Raw genomic sequence first — 13,778 nt, 5'->3', positions numbered from 1 at the left:
TGTGGGGAAAGGGATAGAGAGAGGGGAAGTAGAGAGAGTGTGGGGAAAGGGATAGAGAGAAGGGAAGGAGAGAGAGTGTGGGGAAAGGGATAGAGAGAGGGGAAAGGGATAGAGAGAGGGGAAGGGGAGAGAGGGGAAGGGGAGAGAGGGGAAGGGGAGAGAGTGTGGGGAAAGGGATAGAGAGAGGGGAAGGAGAGAGAGTGTGGGGAAAGGGATAGAGAGAAGGGTAGGAGAGAGAGTGTGGGGAAAGGGATGGAGAGAGGGGAAGGGGAGAGAGTGTGGGAAGGTATAGAGAGAGGGGAAGGGGAGAGAGTGTGGGGAAAGGGATAGAGAGAGGGGAAGGGGAGAGAGTGTGGGGAAAGGGATAGAGAGAAGGGAAGGAGAGAGAGTGTGGGGAAAGGGATAGAGAGAGGGGAAGGAGAGGGAGTGTGGGGAAAGGGATAGAGAGAGGGGAAGGAGAGAGAGTGTGGGCAAAGGGATGGAGAGAGGGGGAGAGTGTGGGTGAAGTGGAAAGAGCGAAGGAGATAGAGGGAGGGGAAGGGGAGAGAGTGTGTGTGAAGTGGAGAGGGAAGGCAATAGAGGGAGGGAAGTGGAGAGATGAAGGAGGAGAGGCGGAATGGGAGAGAGAGAGTTAAGCGGAGAGACAGAGTCAAAAGAATAGAGAGGGAGAAGAGAGGAGGGAGGGAGAGCGAGGGAAGGGGAGAGAGAGGCGGATGAAGAAGGGGGAAATGAGAGAGGGGAAATGGAAGAGACAGATTGGGAAGGGAGAGGAGAGAAAAAGGAGGGAAGGAGGTAGAGAGAGGGAAGGAGAGAGGTGGAAGGGGAGAGAGAGCGAAGCAGAGAGACAGAGTGAGAAGGGGAGAGAGAGAGAAAGCGAGAGAGCGAGTGCAAGTCAGAGAGAGAGAGAGAAAGTAAGAGAGGGAAAGAGAGAGAAAGAGAGAGAGAGAAAGTGAGAGAGAGTAAAAAGAGCAAGAGAGAAAGAGAGAGACAGTGAGAGAGAGTGAGAAAGGGAGAGAGAAAGTGATAGAGAATGTGATGGAGAAAGTGAGAGTAATAAAGCAAGAGAGATAGAATGTGAGTGAGAGAGAAAGTGTGCGAGAGAGAGAATGAGAAAGTGAGAACAAGAGAGATATAGAGAAAGGGATGGAGGGAGAGAAAATGAGAGATAGAGAAAGTGAGAGAGTGAAAGAGAAAGAAAGAGAGAGGAGGTAGCAAAAGTGAGAGAGAGAAATTGAGTGGGAGAGAAAGTGAGAGTGAGAGAGAGAAAGTGAGAGAGAAAAAGATAGAGAGAAAGTGAGAGAGAGAGAAAATGAGAGAAACTGAGAGAAAGAGAGAGAGAAAGTGACAGAGAAAAATTGAGAGAGAGAAATAGAGAGGAGAGAGAGAAACTGAGAGAAAGAGAGAGAGAGAAAGTGACAGAGAAATTTAGAGAGAGAAAGAGAGAGGAGAGAGAGAAACTGAGAGAGAGAGAGAGAGGGAGAACAAGTGAGAGAGAGAGAGGTAAAATGAGAGTGAGAAACAGAGAGAAAGTGAGAGAGACACAGAGAAAAAAAGAAAGAGGGAGAAAGGGAGTGACAGAGACGACCAAAAACTCCCATACCTACTAGGGGAAGAGAGAAATTGTGTAACACTAGCGGCACACTATGTTACAACTTGCCATAAACAGAGGGACAACCACTAAAGATAAGAAGAGAGAATATATAAATTATATGAAAGTATATTTATACACTCAGGGATATATCTGTTTATACACTGTATGGATAGATCGGTATTTTTGTGAACAAACATGAATGTTTTTCGATGCTTTGGCAACATAAGATGTTACTTGTCATGCCAATAAAGCGATTTGAATTGAATTGAATTGAATTGAATTGAGTGACAGAAAGATAGAGAGAGAGTGGTAGAGACACAAAGAGTGAGAAATATAGAAAGAAGGAGGCAGAGAGACTGAGAGAGAGATAGAGTGTAACTGAGTTGCCTTGTGACGTTTTAGCATGGGAAAGTTGCTCTATTGTAGTTGTGAGGTGACTATTGAAGAGCCTGAGGCAGGTAACGGGGGTGAGACACAATCTGAGTGGTGAACTGCGCCCTGCCTCATTCTTCAAACGCACAGCACTGATCAATTCAATTCAATTCAAATCGCTTTATTGGCATGATGACAAGGTACATCTTATGTTGCCAAAGCATCGAAAAACGTTCATGGTTGAACACATAAACACTGATCTATCCATACAGTGTAGAAACAGATATATCCCTGAGTGTATAAATATACATTCATATATAATTTGTATATACTCTTTTCTTATATTTAGTGGTTGTCCCTCTGTTTATGGCAAGCTGTAACATAGTGTGCCGCTAAGGTTACACAATTTCTCTCTTCCCCTATTAGGTATGGGAGTTTTTGGTCGTCATTCAAATTTCTGAATTCCGGGCATATTTTTGTGAATTTTGGGTAGAAATTCTCCCTTATGCCCTGATATTTTCTACAAGCTGTGAGGAAGTGCATCTCTGTCTCCACCACACCCTGTCTGCAATGAGAACATATCCTGTCCTCTCTTGGTAGCCGGGTCTGCCTGTGTCTACCTTTTTCGATCGCCCTGCCTCATTCTTCAAACGCACAGCACTAACTGGAATGAGAAATAATTCAGTGCAGGTGGCTCCATAGCTCAGGAGTTAGCGCACTAGTCTTGTAAACCAGCGGTCGTGGGTTCAAATCTCCCTGCTGCCTCTGCAAATTTGTTAATTCATAGCATGTTTACTTTTAAGTGTGAAACAGCTCCAAGACCAACACGAGAACAGGCTCAATCTCCACCTCTCCTCTTCCGTTCAATTCCCCTGTACTCCATCTCTTTGCCTGCCTCTCTCTCACCACTTCCCTTCCTCCTAATCTCTCCCCTTTCCTCTCTCACTCTGTCCTTTCCTCTTGGGGAGAGTAGAAGGAGGAGGATGGGAAGAGATGAAGGGAAGGAGATAGAGAGAGGGGAAGTGGACAGCTGGAAGCAGGGAGGCGGGAAGCGGTAAGACAGCATGAGGAGAAAAGAGAAAGAAGAGGGAGGGAGAACGAGGGGAAAGGGAGAGAGAGGCAGAAGTGGGAGTTGGAGAGGGGGAATGCCAAGAGCTGCAAGGTGAGATAGAGCGAGGGAAGGGGAGAGAGAGGCAGATGAAGGAGGGGGAAATGAAACAGGGGAACAAAGAGAGAAGAGAGAAGGGGAGGGAAGGAGATAGAGGCAAAGGGAGTGACAGAGTTAGAAGGGAAGAGAAGAATGAAGGGAAGGGGTGAGAGGGAAGGAGATAGAGAGAGGGGAAGTGTAGGGGTTCGCAAAATTCCCCTATTTTCCTTGAAGTTCGGGAAATATTGGTCCACATCGTGGTTGAAGAATTATGTGTTTTGAATTGCCGCTGGGTTGGATCAATGTTTTTAAAGCATACTCAGAGCCACGAAAGACTGCTCTGAGATGGGCAGCATGTGGACAACACCAGAATCGAGGAGTTCTGTGGAAATATTCGCACACATTAAGATAGTACATTTGATTTGAATTTGTGCCCTTGAGCCTGGTCAATCACAAAAAGGTTTTAAAATGGCCGTCAGAAAGCATTGGCCAAGAACAGTGCGGCTTGGAAAAGCAGCTTGTACAGCTTGTAATGTGTCTGTGTGAAAGACCTGTCAATCAAACCAGGGAGTTTCCCTTTTGTGGAGAGGCAAGGTTTGTTTATACGAAACTGCAGGATGTTAATTTACTTCAGGGATTAGCCCACTTGAACCGAAACCGCAGAACAATTGGCTTCTATTTACACAGAAAATCCAAACCCATTCAAAGCACTTACACACAATAGATATATCTAAACTCAGGAAAAGGACTTTTGATATGCAACAGTTTAGGAATGAATGGGTTTTTGAATCACCCAATTCTAAACAATAAGGCAGTTGGATTCCCTTTTGTTTTAGCCCAGGTGAACTCCGGATGTGGGCGGGTACACTTCAGCCCCAGAGTGCAGACACATTAAATCAGTCACTTTGAATCAGCCAGTCATGGCTTCTCTTTTGTGTATTGGAACTTTTGGGCGCGAATTTTGCATACAGACCTTTTTCAGTGCCAAACAGGAGTTGGCAGGATATAAAAGCTAGCTCCTGAGAAGCTATCTCTCTCTCTTACTTCGCTGGACCACAGGTGAGCAGGGTTTCTGACTCCTCAGCAAGGCCACCTAGTCAGGAGTTGGGGGGGGGGTGATTTAGGGGAAATTGCTAAGATTGTTTAATCAACATTGTAGCCATCAATCCCTCATTTTTGCCGTCTGCCTTCCCCCATTTAAGCAATTTTACTGTAATTACTGTGTTCATGTGGTATAGTTTAAATTTGATTACAGTTTCTTTAGTTTAATAAAGTTTGACTTTCTCACACCCAGACCAGTTGTCCGCTTTTAATATATCATTAATTATAAGTCCTTCAGTCAGAACTGGAAGGTGGGGTAGCGATTCGAAACCGCTGTTTGAATTGGTTTAAGGGTAGCAGGCAAAGGCTGCTGACCAGGTAAATTACCGTAAACCAGGTAAAAGGTTGGCATTGGTCAGGGTGCGGGCAAAGCTGCCTGACCAGGCAAATTACCGTAAACCAGTTAAAAGATGCCCCCCTACAGAAGGAGAGAGGTGGAAGGGGGCAAGAGACAGAGTGAGAAGGGGAGAGAGCGGGAAAGTGGAGAGTGTGAGAGAATAGATGAGAGAAGGGCGGATGGAGGAAGAGCAATGATACTGAGGAAGGGCGAAGGGGAGAGAGAGTAAAAGTAACAGAGAGGGAGAGAGAAAGAGAGAGAAAGTGAGAGCGCCACAGAGAAAAAGAGAAAGAGCTAGAAAGGGACAGAGAGTGACAGAAAGATAGAGAGAGAGTGGTGGAGACACAAAGAGGGAGAGATATAGAAAGAAGGAGGCAGAGAGACTGAGAGAGAGATAGAGTGTAACTGAGTTGCCTTGGGACGTTTTAGTACATGTAAGTTGCTCTATTGTTGTTGAGAGGCGACTATTGAAGAGCCTGAGGCAGATATCGGGGGATGAGACACAATCTGAGTGATAAACTGCGCCCTGCCTCATTCTTCAAGCACACAGCACTAACTGGAATGAGAAGCACTCCTCTGCAGGTGGCTCCGTAGCTCAGTGGTTAGATCACTGGTTTTGTAAACCAGGGGTCGTGAGTTCAAATCTCCCTGGGGCCTCTGCAAATTTGTTAATTTACAGCATGTTTACTTTTAAGTATGAAAAAGCTCTGAGGCCAACACGAGATCAAAATCTCTCTCGCCCTTCCCAATCGCCACTTCTCCCTCTCCTTCCGTTCAATTCCCCCTCTTTGCGACCCTCTCTCTCACCTCCCATTCACCTTCTCTCTCACCACTTCCCTTCCTCCTACTCTCTCCCCTTTCCTCTCTCTTTCCCCCTCTCAATCTGTCCTTTCCTCTTGGGGAGAGTAGAAGGAGGATGGGGAGAGAAGAGGCGAAAGGGAGAGAGTGTGTAGGGGAGAGAGAAAAGGGAAGGAGATAAAGAGGGGAAATGGACAGCTGGAAGGAGGGAGGCGGGGAGAGAGAGGGGGAGAGAAAGGGGGCCCTCTGTTCCGTGAGTGCCCTGTGTTCAGTTCGGGCCCTGTGTTCAGTCTAGGCCCTGTTATCGGTGAGGGCCCTGTGTTCAGTGCGAGCCCTGTGTTCAGGGCGATTCCTGTGTTCAGTGCGGGCCCTCTGTTCAGCGCTGGCTCTGTGTTCAGTGCGGGCCCTGGGCCCTGTGTTAAGTGCGGGCCCTGTGTTCAGTGCGGGCCTAGTGTTCAATACGGCCCCTGTGTTCAGTGCGGGCCTTGTGTTCAGTACGGCCCCTGTGTTCAGTGCGGGCCCTGTGTTCAGTGCGGGCCTTGTGTTCTGTGTGAGCCCTGTATTCAGTGCGGACCCGAAACGTTGACTCTATAATTTCTCTCCAAGGATGTTGCCTGGCCTGCTCAGTTTTTCCATCCTTTTCTGTTGTTATTTCGGATTTCCAGCATCTGCAGTATTTTGCTATCGAGAGTGTAACTGAGTTGCCATGGGACGTTTTAGTACGTGAAAGTTGCTCTATTGTTGTTGAGAGGTGAGTATTGAAGAGCCTGAGGCAGGTATCGGGGGATGAGACACAATCTGAGTGGTGAACTGCGCCCTGCCTCATTTTTCATACACACAGCACTAACTGGAATGAGAAACAACCCAGTACAGGTGGCTGCATAGCTCAGGGGTTAGAGCACTGGTCTTGTCAACCAGGGGTCGTGAGTTCAAATCTCACGGGGGCCTGTGCAAATTTGTTAATTCACAGCATGTTTAATTTTAAATATGGAACAGCTCCGAGACCAACCCGAGAACAGGCTCTCTCTCCCTTCCCCACCTCCACCACCCCCTCTCCTTCTGTTCAATTCCCCTGAACTCCCACTCTTTGCCTCTCTCTCCTCCTTACCCCTCTCTCTCTCTCCCCTTCACCCTCTCTCTACACATCCCTCTTCACTCTCTCTCTCCCTCCGCCTCTCTCTCACCTTCCCCACCTCCCCTTCACCTCCTCTCTCTACACTTTCCCCGCTCTCTCACCACTTCCCTTCCTCCTACTCTCTCCCCTTTCCTCTCTCTTTCCCCCTCTCACTCTGTCCTTTCCTCTTGGGGAGAGTAGAAGGAGGGAGAGAGACAAGGGAAGGGGAGAGAGTGTGGGTGAAGTGGAGAGAGGGAAGGAGATAGAGGGAGGGGAGAGAGTGTGGGTGAAGTGGAGAGGGAAGGCAATAGAGGGAGGGGAAGTGGAGAGATGGAAGGAGAGAGGCGGAATGGGAGAGAGAGAGTTAAGCGGCGAGACAGAGTGAAAAGAAGAGAGAGGGAGAGAAGAGAAGAGAGGAGGGAGTGAGGGGAAGGGGAGAGAGAGGCGGATGGAGGAGGGTGAAATGAGAGAGGGGAAATGGGAGGGACAGATTGGGAAGGGAGAGGAGAGAGAAAAGGAGGGAAGGAGATAGAGGGAAGAGGGAGTGACAGAGTTAGAAGGGGAGAGGGGGAGGGAAGAGAAGGTTGAAGGGAAGGAGATAGAGAGAGGGAAGGAGAGAGGTGGAAGGGGAGAGAGAGCGAAGCAGAGAGACAGAGTGAGAAGGGGAGAGAGAGAGAAAGTGAGAGAGCGAAAAAGAGAGAAAGTGAGAGAGAGAATTTGAGAGAGAAAGTGAGAGTGTTAAAGAAAGAGAGAGAAACTCAGAGAAGGAGAGAGAGAGAGAGAGAGAGAGAAAGAGAGAGTGAACGTGAGAGAGTGTAAAAAGAGCAAGAGAGAAAGAGATAGACAGTGAGAGAGAGTGAGAAAGGGAGAGAGAGAAAGTGATAGAGAATGTGATAGAGAAAGTGAGAGTAATAAAGCAAGAGAGGTAGAATGTGAGTGAGAGGGAAAGTGTGCGAGAGAGAGAACGAGAAAGTGAGAGCAAGAGAGATAGAGAGAAAGGGATGGAGGGAGAGAAAATGAGAGAGAGAGAAAGTGAGAGAGAGAAAGAGAGAGAAAGAGAGAGGAGGTAGCGAAAGTGAGAGAGAGAGAAATTGAGTGGGAGAGAAAATGAGAGTGAGAGAGAGAAAGTGAGAGAGAAAAAGATAGAGAGAAAGTGAGAGAGAAAAAGATAGAGAGAAAGTGAGAGAAAGAAAATGAGAGAGAGAGAGAGTGAAAGAGAGTGTGAGAGAGAAAAAGAGAGAGAAAGTGAGAGAGGGAGAGCGAGAGAGCAATTGAGATAGTCAATGCGAGAGAGAGAAAGTGAGAGAGAAAGTGAGAGAGAGAGAGAAAGTGAGGTTGAGAAAAATTGAGAGAAACTGAGAGAAAGAGAGAGAGAGAAAGTGACAGAGAAATTGAGAGAGAGAAAGAGAGAGGAGAGAGAGAAACTGAGCGAGAGAGAGAACAAGTGAGAGAGAGAGAGGCAAAATGAGAGTGAGAAACAGAGAGAAAGTGAGAGAGACACAGAGAAAAAGAGAAAGAGGTAGAAAGGGAGTGACAGAGAGTGACAGAAAGATAGAGAGAAAGATAGAGAGAGAGTGGTAGAGACACAAAGAGGGAGAAATATAGAAAGAAGGAGGCAGAGAGACTGAGAGAGAGGTAGAGTGTAATTGAATGGCCTTGGGACGTTTTAGTACGTGGAAGTTGCTCTATTGTTGTTGAGAGATGACTATTGAAGAGCCTGAGGCAGGTATCGGGGGATGAGACACAATCTGAGTGGTGAACTGCGCCCTGCCTCATTCTTCAAACGCACAGCACTATTCAATTTAATTCAATTCAAATCGCTTTATTGGCATGATGACAAGGTACATCTTATGTTGCCAAAGCATCGAAAAACATTCATGGTTGAACACATAAACACTGATCTATCCATACAGTGGATAAACAGATATATCCCTGAGTGTATAAATATACATTCATATAATTTGTATAAACTCTTTTCTTATATTTACTGGTTGTCCCTCTGTTTATGGCAAGCCGTAACATAGTGTGCCACTAAGGTTACACAATTTCTCTCTTCCCCTAGTAGGTATGGGAGTTTTTGGTTGTCATTCAAATTTCTGAATTCCGGGCATATTTTTGTGAATTTTGGGTAGAAATTCTCCCTTATGCCCTGATATTTTCTACAAGCTGTGAGGAAGTGCATCTCTGTCTCCACCACACCCTGACTGCAATGAGAACATATCCTGTCCTCTCTTGGTAGCCGGGTCTGCCTGTGTCTACCTTTTTCGATCGCCAGGCTATGTTCACTAAGTCTGTACATTGTCAAGGTTTTTCTCAGTTTGCTATCCTTTACCATGGTCAGGTGATCAGCCCTGTTGTGTTGCACTAACTGGAATGAGAAGTAATTCTGTATCAGTGGTTCCACAGCTCAGGGGTTAGAGCACTGGTCTTGTAAACCAGGGGTCGTGAGTTCAATTCTCACTGGTGCCTCTGCAAATTTGTTAATTCACAGCATGTTTACTTTAAGTGTGAAACAGCTCTGAGACCAACATGAGAGCAGGCTCAATCTCCCCCTCTCCTTCCATTCAATTCTCCTTTCTTTGCCTGCCGCTCTCTCACCACTTCCCTTCCTCCTAATCTCTCACTCTGTCCTTTCCTCATGGGGAGAGTAGAAGGAGGGAGGATGGGGAGAGTAGAAGGAGGGAGGGAGGGGAAGCGGTAAGGCAGCGTAAGAAGAGGGAGGGAGAACGAGGGGAGAGAGAGGCAGAAGTGGGAGTTGGAGAGGGAGGATGCTGAGAGCGGCAAGGTGAGAGGCAGATGGAGGAGGGAAAACAAGGGAGACAAAGAGGGGAAGGAGATCGAGGGAGTGACAGAGTGGGAAGAGAAGAATGAAGGAGAGGGAATGAGATAGAGAGAGGGGAATTGTAGGGGTTTGCAAAATTCCCCTATTTTCCTTGAAGATCGGGAAATATTGGTCCATATCGTGGTTGAAGAATTATGTTTTGAATTGCCTCTGGGTTGGATCAATGTTTTTAAAGCATACTCAGAGCCACGAAAGACTGCTCTGAGATGGACAGCACGTGGACAACACCGGAATCGAGGAGTTCTGTGGAAATATTCGCATACATTAAGATAGTACATTTGATTTGAATTTGTGCCCTTGAGCCTGGTCAATCACAAAAAGGTTTTAAAATGGCCATCAGAAAGCATTGGCCAAGAACAGTGCGGCTTGGAAAAGCAGCTTGTACAGCTTGTAATGTGTCTGTGTGAAAGACCTGTCAAACAAACCAGGGAGTTTCCCTTTTGTGGAGAGGCAAGGTTTGTTTATACGAAACTGCAGGATGTTGATTTACTTCCGGGATTAGCCCACTTGAACCGAAACCACAGAACAATTGGCTTCTATTTACACAGAAATCCAAACCCATTCAAAACACTTACACACAATAGATACATCTAAACTCAGGAAAAGGACTTTTGATATGCAACAGTTTAGGAATGAATGGGTTTTTGAATCACCCAATTCTAAACAATAAGGCAGTTGGATTCCCTTTTGTTTTAGCCCAGGTGAACTCCGGATGTGGGCGGGTACACTTCGGCCCCAGAGTGCAGACACATTAAATCACTCACTTTGAATCAGCCAGTCATGGCTTTCTTTTGTGTATTGGAACTTTTGGGCGCGAATTTTGCACACAGACCATTTCAGCGCCAAACGGGAGTTGGCAGGATATAAAAGAAAGCTCCTGAGAAGCTGTCTCTCTCTCTTACTTCGCTGGACCACAGGTGAGCAGGGTTTCTGACTCCTCAGCAAGGCCACCTAGTCAGGAGTTGGGGGGGGGTGATTTAGCGGAAATTGCTAAGATTGTTTAATCAACATTGTAGCCATCAATCCCTCGTTTTTGCTGTCTGCCTTCCCCTATTTAAGCAATTTTACTGTAATAACTGTGTTCGTGTGGTATAGTTTAAATTTGATTACAGTTTCTTTAGTTTAATAAAGTTTGACTTTCTCACACCCAGACCAGTTGTCTGCTTTTAATATATCATTAATTATAAGTCCTTCAGTCAGAACTGGACGGTGGGGTAGCGATTCGAAACCGCTGTTTGAATTGGTTTAAGGGTAGCAGGCAAAGGCTGCTGACCAGGTAAATTACCGTAAACCAGGTAAAAGGTTGGAATTGGTCAGGGTGCGGGCAAAGCTGCCTGACCAGGCAAATTACCGTAAACCAGTTAAAAGATGCCCCCCTACAGAAGGAGAGAGGTGGAAGGGGGCAAGAGACAGAGTGAGAAGGGGAGAGAGCGGGAAAGTGGAGAGTGTGAGAGAATAGATGAGAGAAGGGCGGATGGAGGAAGAGCAATGAGACTGAGGAAGGGCGAAGGTGAGAGAGAGTAAAAGTAACAGAGAGGGAGAGAGAAAGAGAGAGAAAGTGAGAGTGCCACAGAGAAAAAGAGAAAGAGCTAGAAAGGGACAGAGAGTGACAGAAAGATAGAGAGAGAGTGGTGGAGACACAAAGAGGGAGAAATATAGAAAGAAGGAGGCAGAGAGACTGAGAGAGAGATGAGTGTAACTGAGTTGCGTTGGGACGTTTTGGTACGTGATAGTTGCTCTGTTGTTGTTGAGAGGCGACTATTGAAGAGCCAGAGGCAGATATCGGGGGATGAGACACAATCTGAGTGATAAACAGCGCCCTGCCTCATTCTTCAAAAACACAGCACTAACTGGAGTGAGAAACACTCCTCTGCAGGTGGCTCCGTAGCTCAGTGGTTAGAGCACTGGTCTTGGAAACCAGGGGTTGGGAGTTCAAATATCCCTGGGGCCTCTGCAAATTTGTAAATTTACAGCATATTTACTTTTAAGTATGAAAAAGCTCTGAGGCCAACACAAGATCAGGATCTCTCTCGCCCTTCCCAATCGCCACTTCTCCCTCTCCTTCCGTTCAATTCCCCCTCTTTGCGTCTCTCACTCTCTCACCTCCCATTCACCTCCTCTCTCTGCACTACCACTTCCTTTCCTCCTACTCTCTCCCCTTTCCTCTCCCTTTCCCCCTCTCACTCTGTCCTTTCCTCTTGGGGAGAGTAGATAGGAGGATGGGGAGAGAAGAGGCGAAAGGGAGAGAGTGTGTAGGGGAGAGAGAAAAGGGAAGGAGATAAAGAGGGGATATGGACAGCTGGAAGGAGGGAGGCGGGAAGTGGTAAGACAGCATGAAGAGAGGGAGAGAAGAGAACGAGGGGAAAGAGAGAGAAGAGAACGAGGGGAAAGAGAGGGGGAGAGAAAGGGGGCCCTGTGTTCAGTGCGGGCCCTGTGTTCAGTGCGGGCCCTGTGTTCCGTGAGTGCCCTGTCGTTCAGTGCGGGCCCTGTGTTCAGCCTAGGCCCTGTGTTCAGTGAGGGCCCTGTGTTCAGCCTAGGCCCTGTGTTCAGTGAGGGCCCTGTTATCGGTGAGGGCCCTGTGTTCACTGCGGGCCCTGTGTTCAGTGCGGGCCCTGTGTTCACTGCGGGCCCTGTGTTCAGTGCGAGCCCTGTGTTCAGTGTGATTCCTGTGTTCAGTGCGGGCCCTGTGTTCACTGCGGGCCCTGTGTTCAGTGCGGGCCCTGTGTTCAGTGCGAGCCCTGTGTTCAGTGTGATTCCTGTGTTCAGTGCGGGCCCTCTGTTCATTGCGGGCCCTGTGTTCAGTGCGGGCCCTGTGCCCTGTGTTCATTGCGGGCCCTGTGTTCATTGCGGGCCCTGTGTTCAGTGCGGGCCCTGTGCCCTGTGTTCAGTGCGGTCCCGGTGTTCAGTGCGGTCCCTGTGTTCAGTGCGGGCCTTGTGTTCAATACGGCCCCTGTGTTCAGTGCGGGCCTTGTGTTCAGTGCGGGCCTTGTGTTCAGTACGGCCCCTGTGTTCAGTGCAGGCCTTGTGTTCAGTGCGGGCCTTGTGTTCTGTGTGAGCCCTGTGTTCAGTGTGGACCTTGTGTTCAGTGCGGCCCCTGTGTTCAGTGCGGGCCTTGTGTTCTGTGTGAGCCCTGTGTTCAGTGCGGACCCGAAACGTTGACTCTATAATTTCTCTCCAAGGATGTTGCCTGGCCTGCTCAGTTTTTCCATCCTTTTCTGTTGTTATTTCAGATTTCTAGCAGCACGGTGGCATAGTGGTTAGCACTGTTGCCTCACAGCGCCAGGGACCCGGGTTCGAATCCGGCTTCAGGTGACCGTCTGTGTGGAGTTTGCACATTCACCCCGTGTTTGCGTGGGTTTTCTCCGAGTGCTCCGGTTTCCTCCCACAGTCCAAAGATGTGCGGTTAGGTTGATTGGCTATGATAAATTGACCCTTAGTGTTAGGGGGATTAAAGACGTGGGGATAGGGTGGGACATGTGTTGGTGTAGGTGTTACAGGGGTCGGGTGGGATATGTGTCGGTGCAGGCTCGATGGGCCGAAATAGCCTCTATCTGCACAGTGGGGTTTCTGTGATCTGCAGTATTTTGCTATCGAGAGTGTAACTGAGTTGCCATGGGACGTTTTAGTACATGTAAGTTGCTCTATTGTTGTTGAGAGGTGAGTATTGAAGAGCCTGAGGCAGGTATCGGGGTATGAGACACAATCTGAGTGGTGAACTGCGCCCTGCCTCATTCTTCATACACACAGCACTAACTGGAATGAGAAACAACCCAGTACAGGTGGCTCCATAGCTCAGGGGTTAGAGCACTGGTCTTGTAAACCAGGAGTCGTGAGTTCAAATCTCACTGGGGCCTATGCAAATTTGTTAATTCACAGCATGTTTAATTTTAAATATGAAACAGCTCCGAGACCAACACAAGAACAGTCTCTCTCTCCCTTCCCAATCTCCACCTCTCCCTCTCCTTCCGTTCAATTCCCCTGTACTCCCCCTCTTTGCCTGTTTCTCTCTTCCTTACACCTCTCTCTCTCCCATTCACCCTCTCGCTACACAGCCCCCTTGCAATCTTACCCCCTCTCTCTACCATTTCATCTACTTCCCTTCCTCCTACTCTCTCCCCTTTCCTCTCTCTTTCCCCCCTCTCACTCTGTCCTTTCCTCTTGGGGGGAGAGTAGGAGGAGGATGGGGAGAGAAGAGGCGAGAGGGTGTAGTGGACAGCTGGAAGGAGGAAGGCGGAGAGAGGGAGAGAAGGGAAGCGGAGAGACGGAAAGAGGGGGAGAGATGAGAGAAGGGCGGATGGAGAAAGAGCAAAGAGAACTGAGGAAGGGCGAAGGAGCGTGAGTGAGAGTGATAAAGAGAGAAAATGAGACAGAGAAGGAGAATGAGAAAGTGAGAGAAAGTGAGAGAGATAAAGAGAGAATGGAGAGAGTGAAAGTGAGAGAGAGGAAAAGTGAGAGAGAATGAGATAGAACGAGAGA

At 48.0% G+C, this 13,778-nt stretch overlaps 5 non-coding genes across 5 annotated transcripts; all 5 read left to right on the top strand.

The window, feature by feature from the left end:
- Positions 1–5,132: 5,132 nt before the first annotated feature.
- Positions 5,133–5,205, top strand: trnat-ugu (transfer RNA threonine (anticodon UGU)). Its single transcript has one exon. It is a non-coding gene; the product is annotated as a tRNA-Thr (tRNA).
- A 1,016-nt stretch (positions 5,206–6,221) lies between these two features.
- trnat-ugu (transfer RNA threonine (anticodon UGU)) lies at positions 6,222–6,294 on the top strand. Its single transcript has one exon. It is a non-coding gene; the product is annotated as a tRNA-Thr (tRNA).
- Positions 6,295–8,856: 2,562 nt separating this feature from the next.
- trnat-ugu (transfer RNA threonine (anticodon UGU)) lies at positions 8,857–8,929 on the top strand. Its single transcript has one exon. It is a non-coding gene; the product is annotated as a tRNA-Thr (tRNA).
- A 2,251-nt stretch (positions 8,930–11,180) lies between these two features.
- Positions 11,181–11,253, top strand: trnap-ugg (transfer RNA proline (anticodon UGG)). The gene has a single exon. It is a non-coding gene; the product is annotated as a tRNA-Pro (tRNA).
- Positions 11,254–13,083: 1,830 nt separating this feature from the next.
- Positions 13,084–13,156, top strand: trnat-ugu (transfer RNA threonine (anticodon UGU)). Its single transcript has one exon. It is a non-coding gene; the product is annotated as a tRNA-Thr (tRNA).
- Positions 13,157–13,778: the final 622 nt, after the last annotated feature.

This window comes from Somniosus microcephalus, unplaced genomic scaffold, assembly GCF_052327205.1.
Source record: "Somniosus microcephalus isolate GS21.2 unplaced genomic scaffold, FLI_Smic_1.0 unresolved_chr2, whole genome shotgun sequence".
NCBI classification, from domain to species: domain Eukaryota; kingdom Metazoa; phylum Chordata; class Chondrichthyes; order Squaliformes; family Somniosidae; genus Somniosus; species Somniosus microcephalus.
Note: the sequence above shows the minus strand (reverse complement) of the source record. Positions and strands in the feature narration are given on the sequence as shown.